Here is a 17514-nt window from a genome sequence, read left to right as displayed (position 1 = left end):
AGCATGAATTTTATAATTTAACTGACCCCTTAGAGAGTAGAAGAATAAAGACACTCAGATGAACAAAACTATGAAAGAAACTCTACCAACGTGTGTAATACTGAGGAATGCTGTTTGTAATGTTTGCGCAAAATGAAAGAGGAAAAACTACGTATCTACCCTGGCTGATCAGGTGTCTCTACAGTGAGCTTTTCCAGCCCTGAGATTACCACGCTAATCCTAACAATAGCACTGTGCAGCTGCTTTGAACAACTATCTGCACCATTGTTTATGTTGTCATCCCTGCTGGATTGTACCCATGAGGAGTAACCATTTTAGTGGATTTACATTTACTATTTCAATGCCTTATCCAAGGATGAGGATCCCTTCCTCTAAAATGAAATATGTTCTGGGTATTATGTTCTATTTTTAATAGAGGCCTTGAACTAAAAGAAGAGGTAGCAAAGCTCTTATAGATACAAAACCCTGACATTAAACAATCCCTAGACTGAATTGAAATTTTTTTTAAATGGAATCAGATGGTATGAAATCCCAAATACACTTGAGTAAAATGAGTTGCTATTAAAATGGGTTACTTCAAATTCTCTCTTTGAGTTTTTTAAGCTAGTTTACAACAAAAAGAAAGTAACATAAGACAAAAATGTATGAACTGTAGTTATATAACAGTTATAACAATATCAGATGTTGGTTCTATAAATTGTCATAAAATACTCAGTGTTCCAATAAAGACAATCAACTTATCACACCGATTTTCTACTCTACAGCTCTGGTAGCTACCTGCTTATGTAAAAATAACACCTCAGTCTCAGGATGAAATAGGTTTCCTTCAGGAGCACAATGGTGTGAAACAGCTTCAGAGTTACATAAACAAGAGAGGGAATGGAATCCCCCCAGAATTCACTGTGCACTACTGTACATTGTTGTTGTTTACTGACATGACAACATAATTAAAAAGTAAAAATAAACATGTATAGACTGCAATGAGAAGTCATAGGAAATACAACAATATTTTATCAATGGAGACAACAAAGCAAAAATTTAAAACAACATACCAAGTGGGATCCCTGTCACAAATGGCTAAATTCTCATGAGAATGGCTGCTATGCTTTATTACTGTATATCTGACTGACTGAGAATAGTTTTTTCTTAGTCTCATATGATTAACCTTTGTCACTAGGTTGTGGTCATTAATTTGATTCCTCCTACTATACTGATTCACAGTAACTCTTGCACTTTGTCCCAGAGACACCGCAACCATTAATCACTCTGTTGCCTCTCACAAGGGACTGAATGGTGTCCACTTAGCCAATGAAAAAATTAATTAATAAATAAAAACTGCCTCTGTGCTGTATAAACCTAACCTCTGTGACTATGTTTGATAAACTGAGGAAAAAGCAAATGAACAAAAAGTGGTGTGAGATAACTTATTAATGTATAGGCTATCCATTATACTATTAGGGACAAAGCAGAAAGTGAAGCTGACATTATGGTAGAGCTGGCTGGTGGTTGTTACCGGATGTCTTTTAGCTCATAGAAGGCAGACCTTATCAGATTATTATCTCTCTCTTCCCCCCCAGCCACCTTCCTCACTCATATTCACTCTGCCACCTGCACACACTCATATTGAAGACATAAAAAGACTGTTTTGTGATGAATACATTTGTATATTTTAGAACCTATCCCCGTTTCAGCAAGTATTCTCATGAGTCCCTGCGTTCTTCTCTCCCGAGTTCCCCTGCAACCCAGTGGAGTCATTAGTCTGCTTGCTGTGTTGAACTCTTTAATCATCTATGTGTTACATAAAAAGAGGACGATTCCTCAGTGACACACAGCAGCATGCTCAGCTTGGTTGGGGCTGCTTTGATGCGTATAGGCTGTTGTGTTGGGTTTTGTCTGCACTATAGACCTCTTCAGGCTTAGTTTTTTTCCATTTCTCTGTGGAGGTGAGATGAGATGTCAGTCTTCCTCTTGCTGCAGTAAACATATGACTGAGAGTGTTTAGTATGCTACTAAACAGGAGCCTTTGTACACATGCAACCCACTACAGTGTAGTATAAAGTCTGGTCCTGTGGCTATAGTACCTGGATTGTGTTCATTTTAATCTACACTTTAAAAAATGCTGAAATATTAACCTTAATGTTTTAAGTTATAACTACAACCATAGTCTAAATTTTGTTAAAACTTCACGTATGCACTCACATACACCCCCATGCACAAACTGTATGCTGCATCAGTGTTCCACAGGAACAGAGGCAGGCGACTGCTGCCATGGTATCAGGTTGCAGGTTTGTCAGACACAATGGTGAGGAGTTGTCCTGCTGCTTGGCCTGAGAGAGGGCAGAACAATGGAGCCACAATGCAGGCGGATCAGCAGAGGGCACAGCGAGCCGATCTGTCAGCCTGGCAGAGCTGCACAGGCTGCTTAAGCCCCAGACCCTCTCTTTGCACATACAATGGAGGGTGGGAGGTCAAGAGCATGAGGAAATGGAGGGGAATTCCCAGCATGCTGTAATAAAATGGAGTCCTCTATTTTGGTGACTGAAGAAATAGGGCACAGTTAGGCTAAACCCAGAATACATCAAAACTTTTGACGATTACAGTGGCATCATCTCACTGGGTCAGTGTGCAACTGGAGATAATCAATTTATGGGTCAGTGGTTCACACCCTTGCACTGCTGCTCATTATTTTTGCATATAAGTAAACAACCAGACAGTCTGACAGCTGAACTTGCACAATAAGACCATTTTAATGCTCTCGTCATGGTTATCAAAACTTATTACTGTAAAATCTGGATATAAAAGACACAAATAGACAAATCATTTTGAGTTTTATCCCAGTAAAGGGAAGTATTTTATGGTGTACATATACACAGTTCTAAACTGAATTATATCAAACCGTGACATAAGAAACCCCAGTGTGTCTGATCTCCTACAAAACCTGGGAATTTGTTTTTACTTTAGACCAATTCTGTGCATGGTTCATACAGAGCAGCCATATTATCTCCATCCTTGACTTTTATCTAATGTGCACATGTATCCCAGTTTGTTTAGGTGGACTAGGTGTTTAGCTAGGGCTGTGTGCAAGCAGAGGTCCTGAAGAGTGCAGTCCTTAGAGTGATGAAAGGGGGTGAAAGCCAGATTTTGTTAAAGCTCTTAATAAGGCACAGTGTGATATATAAGCCTGCAGGCGGCAAATCTCTGTGTGCCAACACTTCAGCCACTCATGTGATAGGGCGAACTGTGTATGGAACAGCGGATGGCCTAACAACTTATCCTTAATTTGATAGCTGTATTTGGTACAGTGCTGCAAATATAGTATTTGCTTAGGCATACATTAACTCTGTTTGCCTGGTATGTTATGATAAACAAACCACATTGGTGTACTGAATGTAATTAATGTTAAACAGTACATGCAATGATACACTTCATATATCTGGCCCTCTACACTGAATGCAAGTTTTGTGGACCTGAGCTCTATTTTGACAGATTGTTATCCCTCTTCCTGAACATTCAAGGTTACATTCAGAAATTAACTGTTTATGGGCTCCCTGGAGTGGATGGCAAATTTTAGCCTATATTTCAGTGGGAGGAAAATATAGGTTTTAATGTTTAATTTCACACTCCTGGCGAGCAAAGAATATATTAAACTCCACAGAGAAATTGATACCAGTTTAATGCAGAGCTTAGATGGCTTAGACTGAGTTCTGTACGTACTGGGTAATTAATAGGATGTTTAACCTGTTTTGTGCTTTTCAGAATATTTGTAGTTAGGGCTCAAATTTCAAGTCTGGGCTTCACTTTTCCTTCTGCCTTGGGTGTCTTTACTGTTCATTTATTTGTGCCCTTACATTTTCCTCACCTTTCCTGCACAGACTGGTATACATGTCAAGGCATATTTGCTGTTATACATTCAGGCTTTTTATCTTCTTTTTTTATTTTATAAAAGCCCTTTATTCCCATTAAACACTCCAATCCATGAAAACACTCCAATAAATTACATAAGGGGTATTTTTGTGAAGGTCTTAATGCACTTTTTCTGTACCACAGCCTTTTTCTGTCTGTGACATCAGACTGAGTATGGGGAAACTACCATGGAGAATATACAAGTTTAGTTTACATCTCACTTGCAACCGATGCTCATGTAGCTGTGTCTGAGGGGATGCACTTAAATTTTTTGATGCCATCTAGCCCTTGTTCCTATGGAGATTGAATGCACATATTTTACACTGTTTTAAGTTAAAGCATGTGCTTTCTTTCTTTCATCTGCTAAGTGTATGTGAAGCAACATAATGTTACCAATATGGTCTTTTGGATGTTCAATTTCAAAACAAAAATCCCCTTGCTACCCTTAAAGATGATCCCTATAGTTTAATGCTACTCTTGCTGAGATTAAGAATAGAAGGCGTTAGCGTGAGAGAGATCAGTGGAAAGTGGGGCGTCTGCAGTCAGCTGAACAATATTTAGGTTGTAAGCCAACATGCTTTTAGCCGTGCTGCTGAATTGGCTGTTTCTTCATGAGGAGAGTGAATGATCTTAAGCTTGTAGATCCAGGTAACCTTCTCTGAAGGAGGACGAGTACAAAAGTCATGCCATCAGTATAGTCAGGCAATAGCTGGACACAGAAATGGGATGTTCCCACATGAGTTTAGGATCTGGCGGAGATACTGGCATGCAACAGTTGGCATACTGTGATGAAAATGAGTAAGGGGTCCTTTTGTAAATTTGTACTTTTCTATCCTTCTCTGTGAGAAAACTCTGCATTTTCCAAAAGTCTCCAACAGTTTCTCTTTCTTCTTGAAATTTTTCTGAAGTAAGCTTTCCTCAGGATGGTGACAGCTTGCAGCACTGGTGTGAGAGGAGGAGAAGACAAAGCACTCTGTACTCTGAGACTGTATGTGATTAATGACACAGGTGTGTGTTGCAGTGGGCACCCTCAGAGCAGCTACAGATCAGTCTTCCTGTAAGACAAATCTGACACTCACCAACCCACCGCCCCACCTGCTACCCCCTCACTACCATCAAACCCTTAGTTCTTTACAGCCAAGTGCACCCAGCACGACATCACACTCATAAATCATCCTAAACAAAGCATGTTTAATCTGTGACGTGCAGGCCTGACACGCAAATTTATTACCTGTTGTAGGAAAACTGCATGTGCCCCACTGAGTCAAGCCTCTATTTACCTTTGAGAAACCAGTAAAATACTGGAAAGACAAAGTCTGCAACAAAGAAAGCTGAGGATGGCAGTGTCTTTCAGGCTGAATTCAAGAGACAAAGCTTTGCTTTACTCAACCATCCCGCTGCCTTTTCATGGTGGATGACATGCTTGCACGACTTTCTCGATTGCGTCTGCCAAAAAGATTTAGGGATTTTTCTCCAGCACGTTTGTAAAACATGAATACCAAATGATCTCTTGTGGATTAGAATTGGATAGCTGCTCTATGCCTGGTATGAGTCATAATGCCTAGTGAGAACTGGGCACCTTCTACCCACAATTGTGTGATAGGGTAGATTTTCCTAAATCAACTGTGCAGTAATAGACTATTGTGCTCAGTGTTCAAAGGCAAAAATGGAGTAGCAATTCAGAAAATATGATAGCAAAAACAAAAGTTAGAATGAGGGACAACAGTTTATGTTCTATAATTTAGGTTTTTTATGTCCCACTTACCAGTAAAAATGATATAATGCTAAAAAACAGCCCTTGAAGCAGAGAGGAGAACAATTTGTCTTTCCTAAATGTTGCCTACAGGTAAACAGTGGTGGTAGCTTCAGCTATCTTTAGCTTTCTCGCTATGCAGTCTGACAAACTGAATTACAGTAGCATTAGCTTGATGTGGAATTGTGGCTAAAATGCCAAGGAGAACTGGCTGAAAGGCAGAAATTAGAATGGTCTCTCCCACACATTGCCTTTGGCAGACTCCCTTGATCCTGCTTGTCCTCAACATGTCTTTACACTGTAAATGGTGGGAATAAGAAGTGATGGCACCTGCTGACTAGATTTGGCGATGTCAGAAACTCACACGTACACACACACATACACACCATGAGGTTTTTGCTTATGATGCAATCATCAAGTCAGAAATCTGTGAAATTAGCAAACAGTGCAATGCCTAAGATTGTTATGCCTCATAAAACATCAAAGTTTTATATCATGGCATCATGAATGTTGTCTTTGTGTTTTGTGTTTTATTAAAAGAAAAAAAATACTGAAATTTGCAGCTGACTCTTACTTTAAAAATGATGACATCAGAAAATGTCTTGTTCCATTTAATTTACACATATGTATGTTTGTAATAATGAAATTTGCTACTATTACCCAGAAATTTATGACATTGTGAATTATTTGAGTCATTCCAGGTGATTAATTAAATAATACTTCAAATTAGGGACAAAATGAATAATGGTAAGATCAGTTTCAATCCTGACCTTGTTCAATTTTTAATGAGCTCAGTACAATGGAGACTATGAGCTATAGGCTCATGTGAATATTGGAGATAATTAAAGGGCTTACTGCATGTAATTTTCCAGATCTCATCTCATCTGCAAGAAAAAACAGGGGCCCATCAAGCAAACAAGACATTATGGATGTTCAGGCTACTCCACCTTGCAGCTGATAAGCATTCAGCAGTGTGATAAACAGAGGAATATAGCTTATTGAAAAACCCAAGAGACCGGAAATCTCCAGAGAGATCATCAGTTCATCATAAGGACCTTTGGATGCTCTCTTTCCCTTTTTTATGCACAACAGAACCTACTGCAGAATGTCAAAGTTCTAAAGAAGTGAGACATAAACAAGAGAAAGGCATCACAGAACACTTAAGATGTCATTGCTCTCATTGGACCCTGTATAGCAAATTCACTTCAACTGCATTGTCCTGATTTGTAGAAGAGAGTTTGAATGCATTAAACCCATCTTGACACCTTTATACTGACCCACATTCACTGAAGTTCATGTTATCTGCTCCCATTTTCCTCAGTAAACTGATATCACGAGGGTTTTCATTTCAAGCGTCATTCTTTCACATTAACAGTTGAGTGCTATTCTATGCTATTTAGAGCTGGAAGGCCTTGGTTACTTTTAATTACAATGGGTAATGAGCAAAGAATCTAGACTGTGAGACATGGAGTATTTTAGGATCTTGATCTTGGTTATCTAACACAACACTGCGGTCTCCGATGTAACTTTGTTAGAAGACTTTTGTATCATCACCATGATTAAAATCACTGTGGATGGAAATTTTTAAGCACTTTGCTGTCAGACCCCTTCAAGATCAGAATTTTTTGTACTTTTGTTTTAAATTATTGCTACAATTACTTGCAAACTTGTTTCATATACACATTTTTTATTATGAAATTCACACAACAGTGTATTTAATGAGTAGCTTTATATTTCAGAGTTGTTATCTGCCAACGAAGCAATGTTTTTCTGGCAGTGTTTGTCCCATGACTGAATGTGTAGTGGGCAGTGAGTGGAGGACCAAGGACTGGTGACGGGTGTTGAGGGCTTTTCAGAAAAGCTGTTTTAATGAGCCTCAGATATTGAAATGTTATTTCAGAGCTTGGTGTTCACAGTGCTCTCTCATATACTGTGTGACTCAGTGATCTGTTTGTTCTTTTCTCATTTACAAAACAAACATCTAATTCTTTCCTTAATATTGTATTGTAGAACAAACATGACTTATATAATTTAATAAAGCTTCATTGCATGAGATGTGTGTTTTAGGGACTTTTTAATTGGCGAGAAAGAATGTCTGGGTCTATTTGTGGTCTGCTGCAATGCTGGAAATGCCAGCTGTCACACATCAAAGCCCTGCTGGAACAAACTGTTATTTGGAATGTTCTTGCAACTTGTTGAAATACATAATTTACTTTGTAAAACATACATTTTCAAATTAGTCTATAAAGGCGAAGTACCAAAAACTGAAAAGATGTGTTTGAAATGTATGTACAAAATATCATATGTACTGTGAAAAATTATTGAACTAACATTTCACAAACTTGAAAGCATTTTCTTCTAACCCTTCCAGCCTTCTCAGAAAGAAAGGAAAAATCCTCAGCACCTTCAAGAGTTTTGACTGACAGCTGTGGCTGGTCCAGAGAGCCCTGAGCCAAGCCCCATCATGTAACACATGCCCAACATGTCTATGTCCATCTGGGGTCTTACTCTTCAAACTACTGCCTCCATTGCTCTCTGCCAGCAGAGAGACCAAGGCACAAGAGGAGGAACAGGGTGTGAAGATCGGCCTCTTAGGGCTCACAGGAAATCATCCAAAGCCAGCTGGTCTGGCTATGAGGTAAATCAATGATCAGAGTCAGACAAAGGTAGCAGAAAAAAGAGAAAGAGCTACAGACACAAGGAAAAGAGAGGAAAAAAGAAGTCAATACATGCAGGAGGAAAAGGCTGGGACAGCCAGTCCTGTGAACAGATGAGATAGAGGTGTCATGAAGGGTCTTGACTCCCTGCACGTCATGGAAAGGTTATTTCCTGAAATGTGAATGGATATGCCAGTTAATGCTAATCATGATAGGTTTGATTCCGATTTTTATTGTGCATCTAATGCAAGAGTTTATCTTTTGTGTGATCTGTGAAATGCTCTTATGACATTCTACTTCATTACTTATCTACTTCATTATTTTCAGGTCATCTTAAAGAGCTGGTGTAAATCACTACCATAACAGTGGTTTTGCTGGCATCACTATTTTCTTTGCTGGCATCACTTTAGGAAGATGGGAGGAGTGCAAAAGTGCTGCTACAGGAGATGCTGAAGGCAATTTGTTGCCAACTGGCACAGCCCTAAAATCACAAGGAACCACTGCACAGCAAAATCTTTATTGATCCAATACACAGCAGGAGACTGTTGCCTAATTCCTGTTTTTTGTGACTATTGTTACACATTGCCTAATTCACAGGAAAGAGCAAAATAACATGCATGTGAGAGAGTATTTTAGATATCAAAATCTATACAAGTATCACAGAGATATATTATTTAAATGTACTATAAGCTAATGTAACTATGCACAAGTATTAGTATGGGTTGGGACAGGGACTTCATCAAGGCTTGTTTCAGTACTACCTTCCCATAAAAGCACAAAAAGCATAAGTTTAATAAACAGTAGGATACCAAATAACATTTCAAAGTTACCCAGCAAAGGAAAAAAAAACATCATACATTGCCCCATGATGTAAGGTTACAATGTAAAGTTCCATATGTTTGTATGAGAAACAGATGAGAGTACCACATTTAAATAAAGCATCACTGTTGCCGTCTTCATTGTAAATTACCATTTGTCATCACCGTCGTATGTTTCTGTTTTGCTGGTTTCACATGATAGAACGTCATCAACACGCCCACTAGCTCCTTGTGAATACTAAGGATTATACGCTGCTGTATTCTTACAAGGGCTCACTCCAACTCGCCCGGACCTTATGTGGACTTTGTACTAGGGAGCTGGCAGAGTAAAGCCTACTTAAGGTCCAGGTCATGTCTGAAAGGGGCTTGCAAGTGTTTTTTCTTTCATTTTGAATGGACAGGCTTCACAAATTAATTTACACATAAAGTCCAGTTAGCCTCAATGGACATTGCTTATAATGCACAAAGTAACTGTTATATTAATACTGACTTGTTTAAACCAGGTGGGATTTCTGGGCAGTTTAATATTGTTCTTTAGGAGCCTGAGTCTGCATAGTACCAAGACTCAATCAAAAAGCCAGCCCGCATTGCATCATGTGGCTATAAAGCATGCTTTCATTTATTCTGAACTTGTCAATGAATGGCCAAATGCCAGGAGTCTAGCTAAATAAAAAATAATAATAGTTCAAACAATTGTCTTTTAAATTCCACCATTATTGAAATTTGTTGCTATAGGACATAAGAAGAATTTACATTTTGGAACTGTATATATACTGAGGTGTGGTTGGTAATACAGGAGCTGTTTTGTACAGACATTAAAGGCCATTAAGGATAGTTGTGGCTTCTCAACCTAAAGCCCTGAGCAATCAAGAGGAACAAGGAAGACTATAGACATGACCTTTTCTTTTGGGACAGGAAATAACTTGTGATAATGTTAGCACAACACAGTGCAGATCAGGCTGTATGAGACTAATACAAATGAGCTACATAGAGCAGCAGTCATAGGTGACTCTTTGCAAACTAAAAACTGAAATGACTTTTAAAGTAATCAGTAATGAAGTCCTGTGACCTAAATGACACAGTTGTATGACATAGTAGTCATAGATATATAGCAGATGATATATATAGTAGTCATTCAAAAGTCTTTTCTTCTAGATAATGAGTAGCCTAATGTATGAAACTTTGTGCAACTTCTACAACTCCTCTAAGCTCACTTTGAAATAAGCAGGAGTGGAAATTGGATTCAGGTGGCATGGTGTTGCAGCAGTTAACACTGTCACCTCACAGCAAGAAGCTTCCATGTTTGAACAGCATGGCCAACTGGGGCCTTTCTGTGTATGTTGTCCCTGTGCCTGTGTGGGTTTTCTCAGGGTACTTCGGCTTCCTGCCATAGTCCAAATACATGCAGGTTAGGTTGACTGGTGACTCTAAATTGCCCGTAGGTGTGTGAGTGGTTGTCTGTCTGTCTGTGCCAGTCCAGTGATAGACTGGCGACCTGCCCAGGGTGTACCCCACCTCTCACCCACTGTCAGCTGGAATTGGTTCCAGCCCCCCCCACAACCCTCTAAAGGGTAAGCGCTATAATGGAAGGTGGTTGGATTCAGATCTTTCATTTAAGTAAAAGTAGTATTATCCCAATGTGAAAAAAACTTTATAAGTAAAAGTCCTGCATTCAGAATTTTACACAAGTAAAAAATACAGTATGTGAGAAACAGCAAGAAAATGTATCAAAATAAACGCACCCATTGCCGGTGTGCAAAACAGCCCCTGCCAGTGTTACATTTTTATTTTTTCATTATATCATTAAATTATTATTAGTGATGCATCAATGTAAAAACAAGATTTGGTCTACATGGAGTTCATCTTGACTACTTTATAGACTGTATTGGTAGATTCGTATATTCAAAGTAGGCTAATGCATCATAGTGAGATTATTTTAGATTGTCAGATTATAGGTAAATGTTGTGTAGTAAAAAAGTAAAACATGTAGTGGAGTGGGAATGTAAAACAGCAGAAGATGGTAAATGTGCTACTTGACTACTTTTCAATACTGTATTCAAGCTCTACAGTATGTGGAATAGGTATAGCTGTACACTTCTTGATGTTTCCATCTGTGGTCAGTCCAGCATATGTCTAAACCTGGTCACATGCTTATCCAATCCACATTAAATACATATTTGCAACTGTAGGAGATAATTGTTCTAGATTTCTATCGCACCTGCTTCCATGATAAACACAGGCTTCATATACACGTGACAGCTCATACGATAGTCAATCAGGTCCCGCCCTCCTCGTATAATTGGCTGCTCAACAGACGCTGCAGATTTACATTGGTGGAGAGAGGTGTCGTGTAAACCGAATTCCATTGCTGTTGTCTTAGAAATATGACGTCAAATGAATCCAATGTAGAGGGCGCAGTCAAGCAATTTGGAAAAGTAGTTACCTAAATGTAGAGTCGGCTTTCAAAAAGGCAGAGTATACTGCTTCAGTATTTACTGCCTGACCTTGCTGTTGCTTTTGAGAATCACTATATTTGCACTTTACTCTACGTTCTTTTCGTATGGTTGATCTGTCATAGTTTCCATAGGTTTTCTCGGTTTTACACAGTAACTGACTCAGCCTCAGGGCTGTTTTGGGACCGAGCTGTTGTATAATAAATATGTCACGAATCTCATGACAGCAATATAAGAACATAATAACAATAAGTAAAAGCCCAACACAGCTGGGACTCATTTGTATTTTATTTCCGTTTTTAGGCTTGGAAGTAAGCATATACTTTTACAACTTGTTCTAATGGTTTGGAGGGGTTCATGTGTGTGTGTGTGTGTATGTGAGTGAGTGAGAGAGTGAGAGAGAGAGAGAGAGAGAGAGATGCAGTTCGTCAGATAAGGGGAGGAGTCTAACTGACAAGAGGGAGACTGGCTTTTCTGAGTTTGTCAGCTCCCCTAAAATAGCAGACAGCGTGTAAATGTGAACTGAAATTACATTTATCCAGTGGAGCCACCGATATAGAGTGTCTATATACAGCGACTGACTTGGGAGTAAAGGTGAGTAACGGAAATAGAAACAATGTTGCGGAGTATGGCAGCGGCACTGTAGCTACACAGAGAGAGTAGAAAAGCGCAAGAGGGAGACGTAGAGTGGATTTGGGTCGGAGACATTATATATGTATCTGCTCTGGGGAAGCTATGAAATACAGAATTTGTCACTTAACATCAGTCGTGTTAAATTATCAGTACGGTTTTGGCACCGTAAAATGTCCATCTGTCTGTTTAAAGGGTGTCGTCAGTGGCGCGCGTTGTTGATATCACTCAGTTGCATTGAACTTTTACAGGATTCATCGTAAACAGTAATACGTCAATTATAGGCTTTAGTCTGCTCTTGGTCCTTTAAGGTGCTCTATTCGTGAATTATATCCTTAAAACTCCCGCTGTGTTTGTCGTGGGATGGAAAGTGAGAAATGTTGAGGTGTACTCTGGGCAAAATAATAATCAGTGTGTATATAATAACAGTGTTGAGCCATCACAACAACAGCAGGTTACAGTTCACACAGTGTCACAATGTCGTGGTCATAGAAGTTAAGGTGTGAAATTGAGTTTACAGCATATTGTGTGTTTGCTCATGCAACTCCTAACACATGTAAACTCTTCATCCTCTTTTATGTTAACATACTGTATAGTTAATAAATCTCTTCGAGTTTTGCTTGTGAGCGCTAGGTTTGGTCAGTGGACATTAGTGATACTGAAATCAACACTTGCTTGTTGCAGTAAATGTTCTTCTCATTGTTGTCTGTATATCTACAACAGCCTACAGTACTGGGATCAGTTGAATGACATGATACAAGCATTTTTAAAAAATTTTTTTGGAGTTGCTTGACTTCAAATTTAAACTAATGTTTTAATAAATAAATTTATTTGTTGGGGCTTTAACATATTTTATAGTAAGTTGTGCCTATGTCTGGTAATATACTGTATTTCCTGAATATAAAGTCAACCACCCAGTCATTACTTTATTTTAAAGAGATGACAGGGTTTATAAACAAGCTCAGCTGAAATGTGTTCAGTCAGGTGAATTACTGTGAGATGCTTTACAGAGACTTGGTAGACTTCTCACTCTGTAAGAAGATCACTTGAAGATCCCACTTTAAAGTGACCGGCAAAGGGACAGTGCACATTACATTTCAGATGACATATGTAGTCACTTTGGTAACTGTGAGAGTGGCTTTTTGTTGCCTGGTGGTTCTTTGACTCTCTCAGACTTTTGTGACCTTAACCTCTGGCTACAGGGAGCAGTGGCCAACAGAAAGCTGACCTTCTCAAATGTTTCTGCCTACACTCAAACTTGCTCATTAATATTGTACAGATGGAGTAGTTTTTATTCAGTTGTAGCCGAAAACACCACAAACATCACCTGAAATTGCTCTCTCTCCTCTTCTCTTTTTGCAAGCTAGTACAATAGGAATTTAGTCTTTGGAGAATTTTTTGTTGTCTGATGTGTTGCAACTACTAAAGTGTGTTCTGCATTGCACTGTGGATAAAATCCAGCATATTTTATAGACCAGTAAATTCAAACTGCTGTATGTATCAGAATCCTTCAAAGGAGTGTATTCAGTGGATTGTTTAGTCAAAATAATTACTTTGCATTATCCCCAAAAGTAAATATTGACAAATAGTAAACATTTTACTGCTTACAGTATATCTCTGTTATCAGGTGGAACCGATGACAAATTTTATTGTTAAACAAAGTCCTTGGGGACGTGTTGTTGCCATAATGCATACTTGTAATTTTCACTGTCCGTTTTATGTTATCACTGTTCTGACGGCATGCACATTACCATACCAGCTGGTTGCCAGTGATTTCTAAAGCAAAGCATAAAGCACCCTTTAATCTGCAGTCATTTAGCTTCTGCGCTGCATCAGGCCTAGTCAGTAATGGGCCTTGTTGCTCATGATCCACATCACATGATCTCTTATGTCCAATGTGAGGATGAGGGGTTCTTTCAACACTGCTGAAATGAATCTCAATCTAACAATTTGTGTTGTGTATTAGTCAAAGGAATGAGTATGATGTCTGTGAAGGCACAGTCATTAGACATGTGCTTCTCATGCATGTGGTGAACTATTGCTTTAACCTCAGAGACACCATTACACAAACACACAGGGAGAGGTTTGATAATATGACAATTAGATTTTACTCTGCATCATTTAATCAAGGGCAGGATGATGTATTAGCAAGATAAATGGATGATATTTACCACTGTTTATTAAACATTTTAGCTTTGTTTGTGTGCCCCTGCATGTCTCTGTACATGTGAGTAAGTGCGTGTTAGTGTCTTAGCACAAGTTCTCAGTGGAAAGGGAGAAATGAGAGGTGGTGATGGTGTGAACAGGCAGCTGCAGCATCTTTTGCAGCACTCCTCATCCCACTTCAATCTCAGTGTCTCAGCTTCTCCTTCCAGGAGAAATATGGAGTGTGTGGGCAAGTCGGATCTGCAATTAACGCTGGTTGTCAGGAGGAGAATGCTGGCGTTTACACGATGTCTCTGAATCACTGAGTGAAAGTCTTTCTCCTCCACTCTCCTCCTCCCAGGACATTTTTCCAAGGATGACAAAACACCACAAAGCTGAAAGCCAAGGATTTATTGAATGAAAAAACATAGAAGCTGAACATTCATGGTCCAATAAAGAGGATAGTGTTTCTTTGCTTGTTTGGTAAGCCAAGATATTCTTTTATACTGCAAATTTAGCTTTAACATTACAGCTTTTGTGGGTATTGCAATTGTTTTACAATTATGTAACAATTTTTATTCTTTGTGAATTTGTTTATTTGCTTCATTTAATGATGTGTTTGCAGCATTGAAGGCATCTGTACAGGTTGTTATCTTTGTACTGTACATTTGACAAGTGAGCTTTTAGTGCAGTTGAGTTTTTCTGCCAGAGAGTTAGAACATATTCAGTACAGTTTTTGGTTGGTTGGGTTGCTGCAACTTGATGATAATAAGGTATTCACAGACAAAATTAACTACATTCTTTGAGGTTTAAGATGCTTTTTCTTCTAAATTAATAATCCCTCCTTTTCGCTTTGTACAGTTAATTTTTGCTCTAAGTGTTGGTGCTATGTCGTGCTTGAAATAGTGTTTTTTTTTTTTTTTTAAAGATAACTCAAAAACAAAACAAAGCATCGGTGGCAAGATAATAATCCTGGTGTCATGGTGTAACTATTCAGCTTTCTCTTTGACTAACAAAAGCATCTTATTAACGTGAGTCATTGTTTATCGGAGCTCCATCATCAGTATAGAGATTCCAGCGCTCTCCTGTGAGACCTGGAGGTTGGATGCAGAATCTTGAGCCTGGCAGATAATGTTTCAGACTGCAGTTAACTGTAGACTGTCCTCTGTACACTAAAAAGAAAAGACTTGTGCATTTTGTTTGTTTGTTTTTTGTAAACAAATTCATGTATTCATGCATGAAATAGGGAATTTTTGATTAATCTCCCCTGTTGTACAGCAAACCAATAATTTGATATTAACTATAAATTAAGAGCAGACAAATGTTGTTAGTGTGATTTCAAGTCAAGAGACAATGATTTTAATTCATATTGATTTTCCTTCTTCTTTTTCTTTCTGAATCTGGTCAGTGGTAAATGGGTCACTCATGTGCTTGCAAATACCCAAAGTGTGGGCATCAAAGTGGCTTTTGGTTATCACTGGTATGACCTTCTAGTTTCAGTTCCTTCTGCGTGTGGTGCTTACATGTACTTCTTATATTAATCAGGACATTCATATGCTGTGAATGTTGGTCAGTGGTCCAGGCATGAATAAGTACCGCATGCCAGACAGAATCAACTTGTTCTTTACTAATGACCATTTTTCATGGTGTGCTTGATTCAAAGTTAAAGGAATTTAAAAAAAAATGTAATTTGCAGACATCACAAAGTCAAATAATAGAATTGGTCAGAAACTCTTTAAGCTCAGAGGGTGAAGGTATAATTCGCCGAGGTACGGTTTGTATAGCCAGACAGCTAGCAGTGACCTTTCAACACTCCTGCCCTTGACTGGGACCTCTGGTGGTAAGCTATGGCACCAGATTGATGACTTTAGTTTTTGGCACTGAAAAATAAAGCTTGGCATTGAAAACAAACCATAACTGTAAAAAAAAAACAAAAAACAAAACTGTAACTGAAAAAGCAAACACTGGCATTGAAGCATTTGTAATGGGAAAAAAAATTTGGCATTAAAAAAGTATTAATACTGGAAAAATTACAGTCTTCTAATTTTTTGTTAACACACAGCTTTTTCAATGCCAAAGTTTTTTGCTGCGACAATCTTGTCGATGTTAGTTTTTCAGTGCCAGTTTTTTCTTTCAGTTTTAGTGTGGAGGGGAGGGTTTTGAGGGCAGGGGCTAAGCAGAGTGTGATTTGCATACTTGGTTGAGATCCATGAGGAGAGGACAACCCTCTCCCCTGAGCAGCTGTCCGTATCTAGGCTTCTGTCTGCCGAGCATGGCCACATAGTTACTGCGGTGGCTTCCCCGAATTCAGCTGGAGCTCTCAGATTGCTGTGTATTTCTCTCTACCATGTCTTTGCTCAACAGAACTGAGCTACGTAAAGCTCACTTCTAACTAATGTTATGCTGGTGTGGCAGAGGTCTGCTGCAGCAAGTGCCAATGTTAGCTACACTTAGGCTATAGCTAGTATAGCTGTAACTAATATCTGAAATGCATGGCCGTGTATCAGAGACTTTCTGTGGGATTTTTTGGGACTGCCACACAGTAATGTTATATGTGGAATGGGGCTAATGAATTGTAGGCCTGCCTGGAGTGGAAATATGCCAGTAGAATGAAAGAGATGGTCTGAGAGCTACTGGTGAACTCAGGGAAGCCGTACGATGCTGAAGCTGACTTCTGATTTGACAGTTAAGGGAGACATTTTACAATACAGAGAGACATTTTCTTGTTTTTTACACCTCTGAATGTTGTGAAAGGGTTTTAGACATTCTAGAAAAAACTTTGGCATTGAAAAAGACACGTTACCAAAAAACGTCACCACCATAAATTGTCATTTTCCCTGTATTAATAATTTTTTAATGCCAGTAGGTTTTTTCTTCAGTGCAAATGCTTCAATGCCAATGTTTGGTTTTTCATGTATGTTCTTTTTTTTTTTTAGTTACGGTTTTGTTTTCAATGCCAAGCTTTATTTTTCAGTGCCAAAGACTAAAGTCATCACCCTGGTGCCATAGTAAGCCACCCTATTTGGCTCAGTTAGCACAGCGCAGAACAGCTGGAGCCCGCGTTGTCTTTGCCTGTCTCCCCTGCTCTTCCAAATGAGGTCTGACTAGAGGTCTCCTCATTTCTTCAACCTGGACCACACAGGGAAATCAGCAGG

At 38.9% G+C, this 17514-nt stretch overlaps 1 protein-coding gene across 9 annotated transcripts in view; it reads left to right on the top strand.

Annotated features, from left to right (window-relative positions):
- The first annotated feature begins 12034 nt into the window (after positions 1-12034).
- Positions 12035-17514, top strand: part of mef2aa (myocyte enhancer factor 2aa) — a 50498-nt gene continuing 45018 nt past the window's right edge. For 8 of the 9 annotated variants that reach the window (XM_020611512.1, XM_020611496.1, XM_020611479.1 and 5 more), the window contains exon 1: positions 12035-12178. The gene's annotated coding sequence lies outside the window, so the exon portion shown is untranslated. Of the gene's footprint in view, positions 12179-14720; positions 14843-17514 lie in introns of all 9 variants that reach the window. The other variant, XM_020611462.1, reaches the window with a different exon arrangement.

Source organism: Monopterus albus, unplaced genomic scaffold, assembly GCF_001952655.1.
Source record: "Monopterus albus unplaced genomic scaffold, M_albus_1.0 scaffold5.1, whole genome shotgun sequence".
In the NCBI taxonomy this organism is placed as follows: Eukaryota; Metazoa; Chordata; class Actinopteri; order Synbranchiformes; family Synbranchidae; genus Monopterus; species Monopterus albus.
Note: the sequence above shows the minus strand (reverse complement) of the source record. Positions and strands in the feature narration are given on the sequence as shown.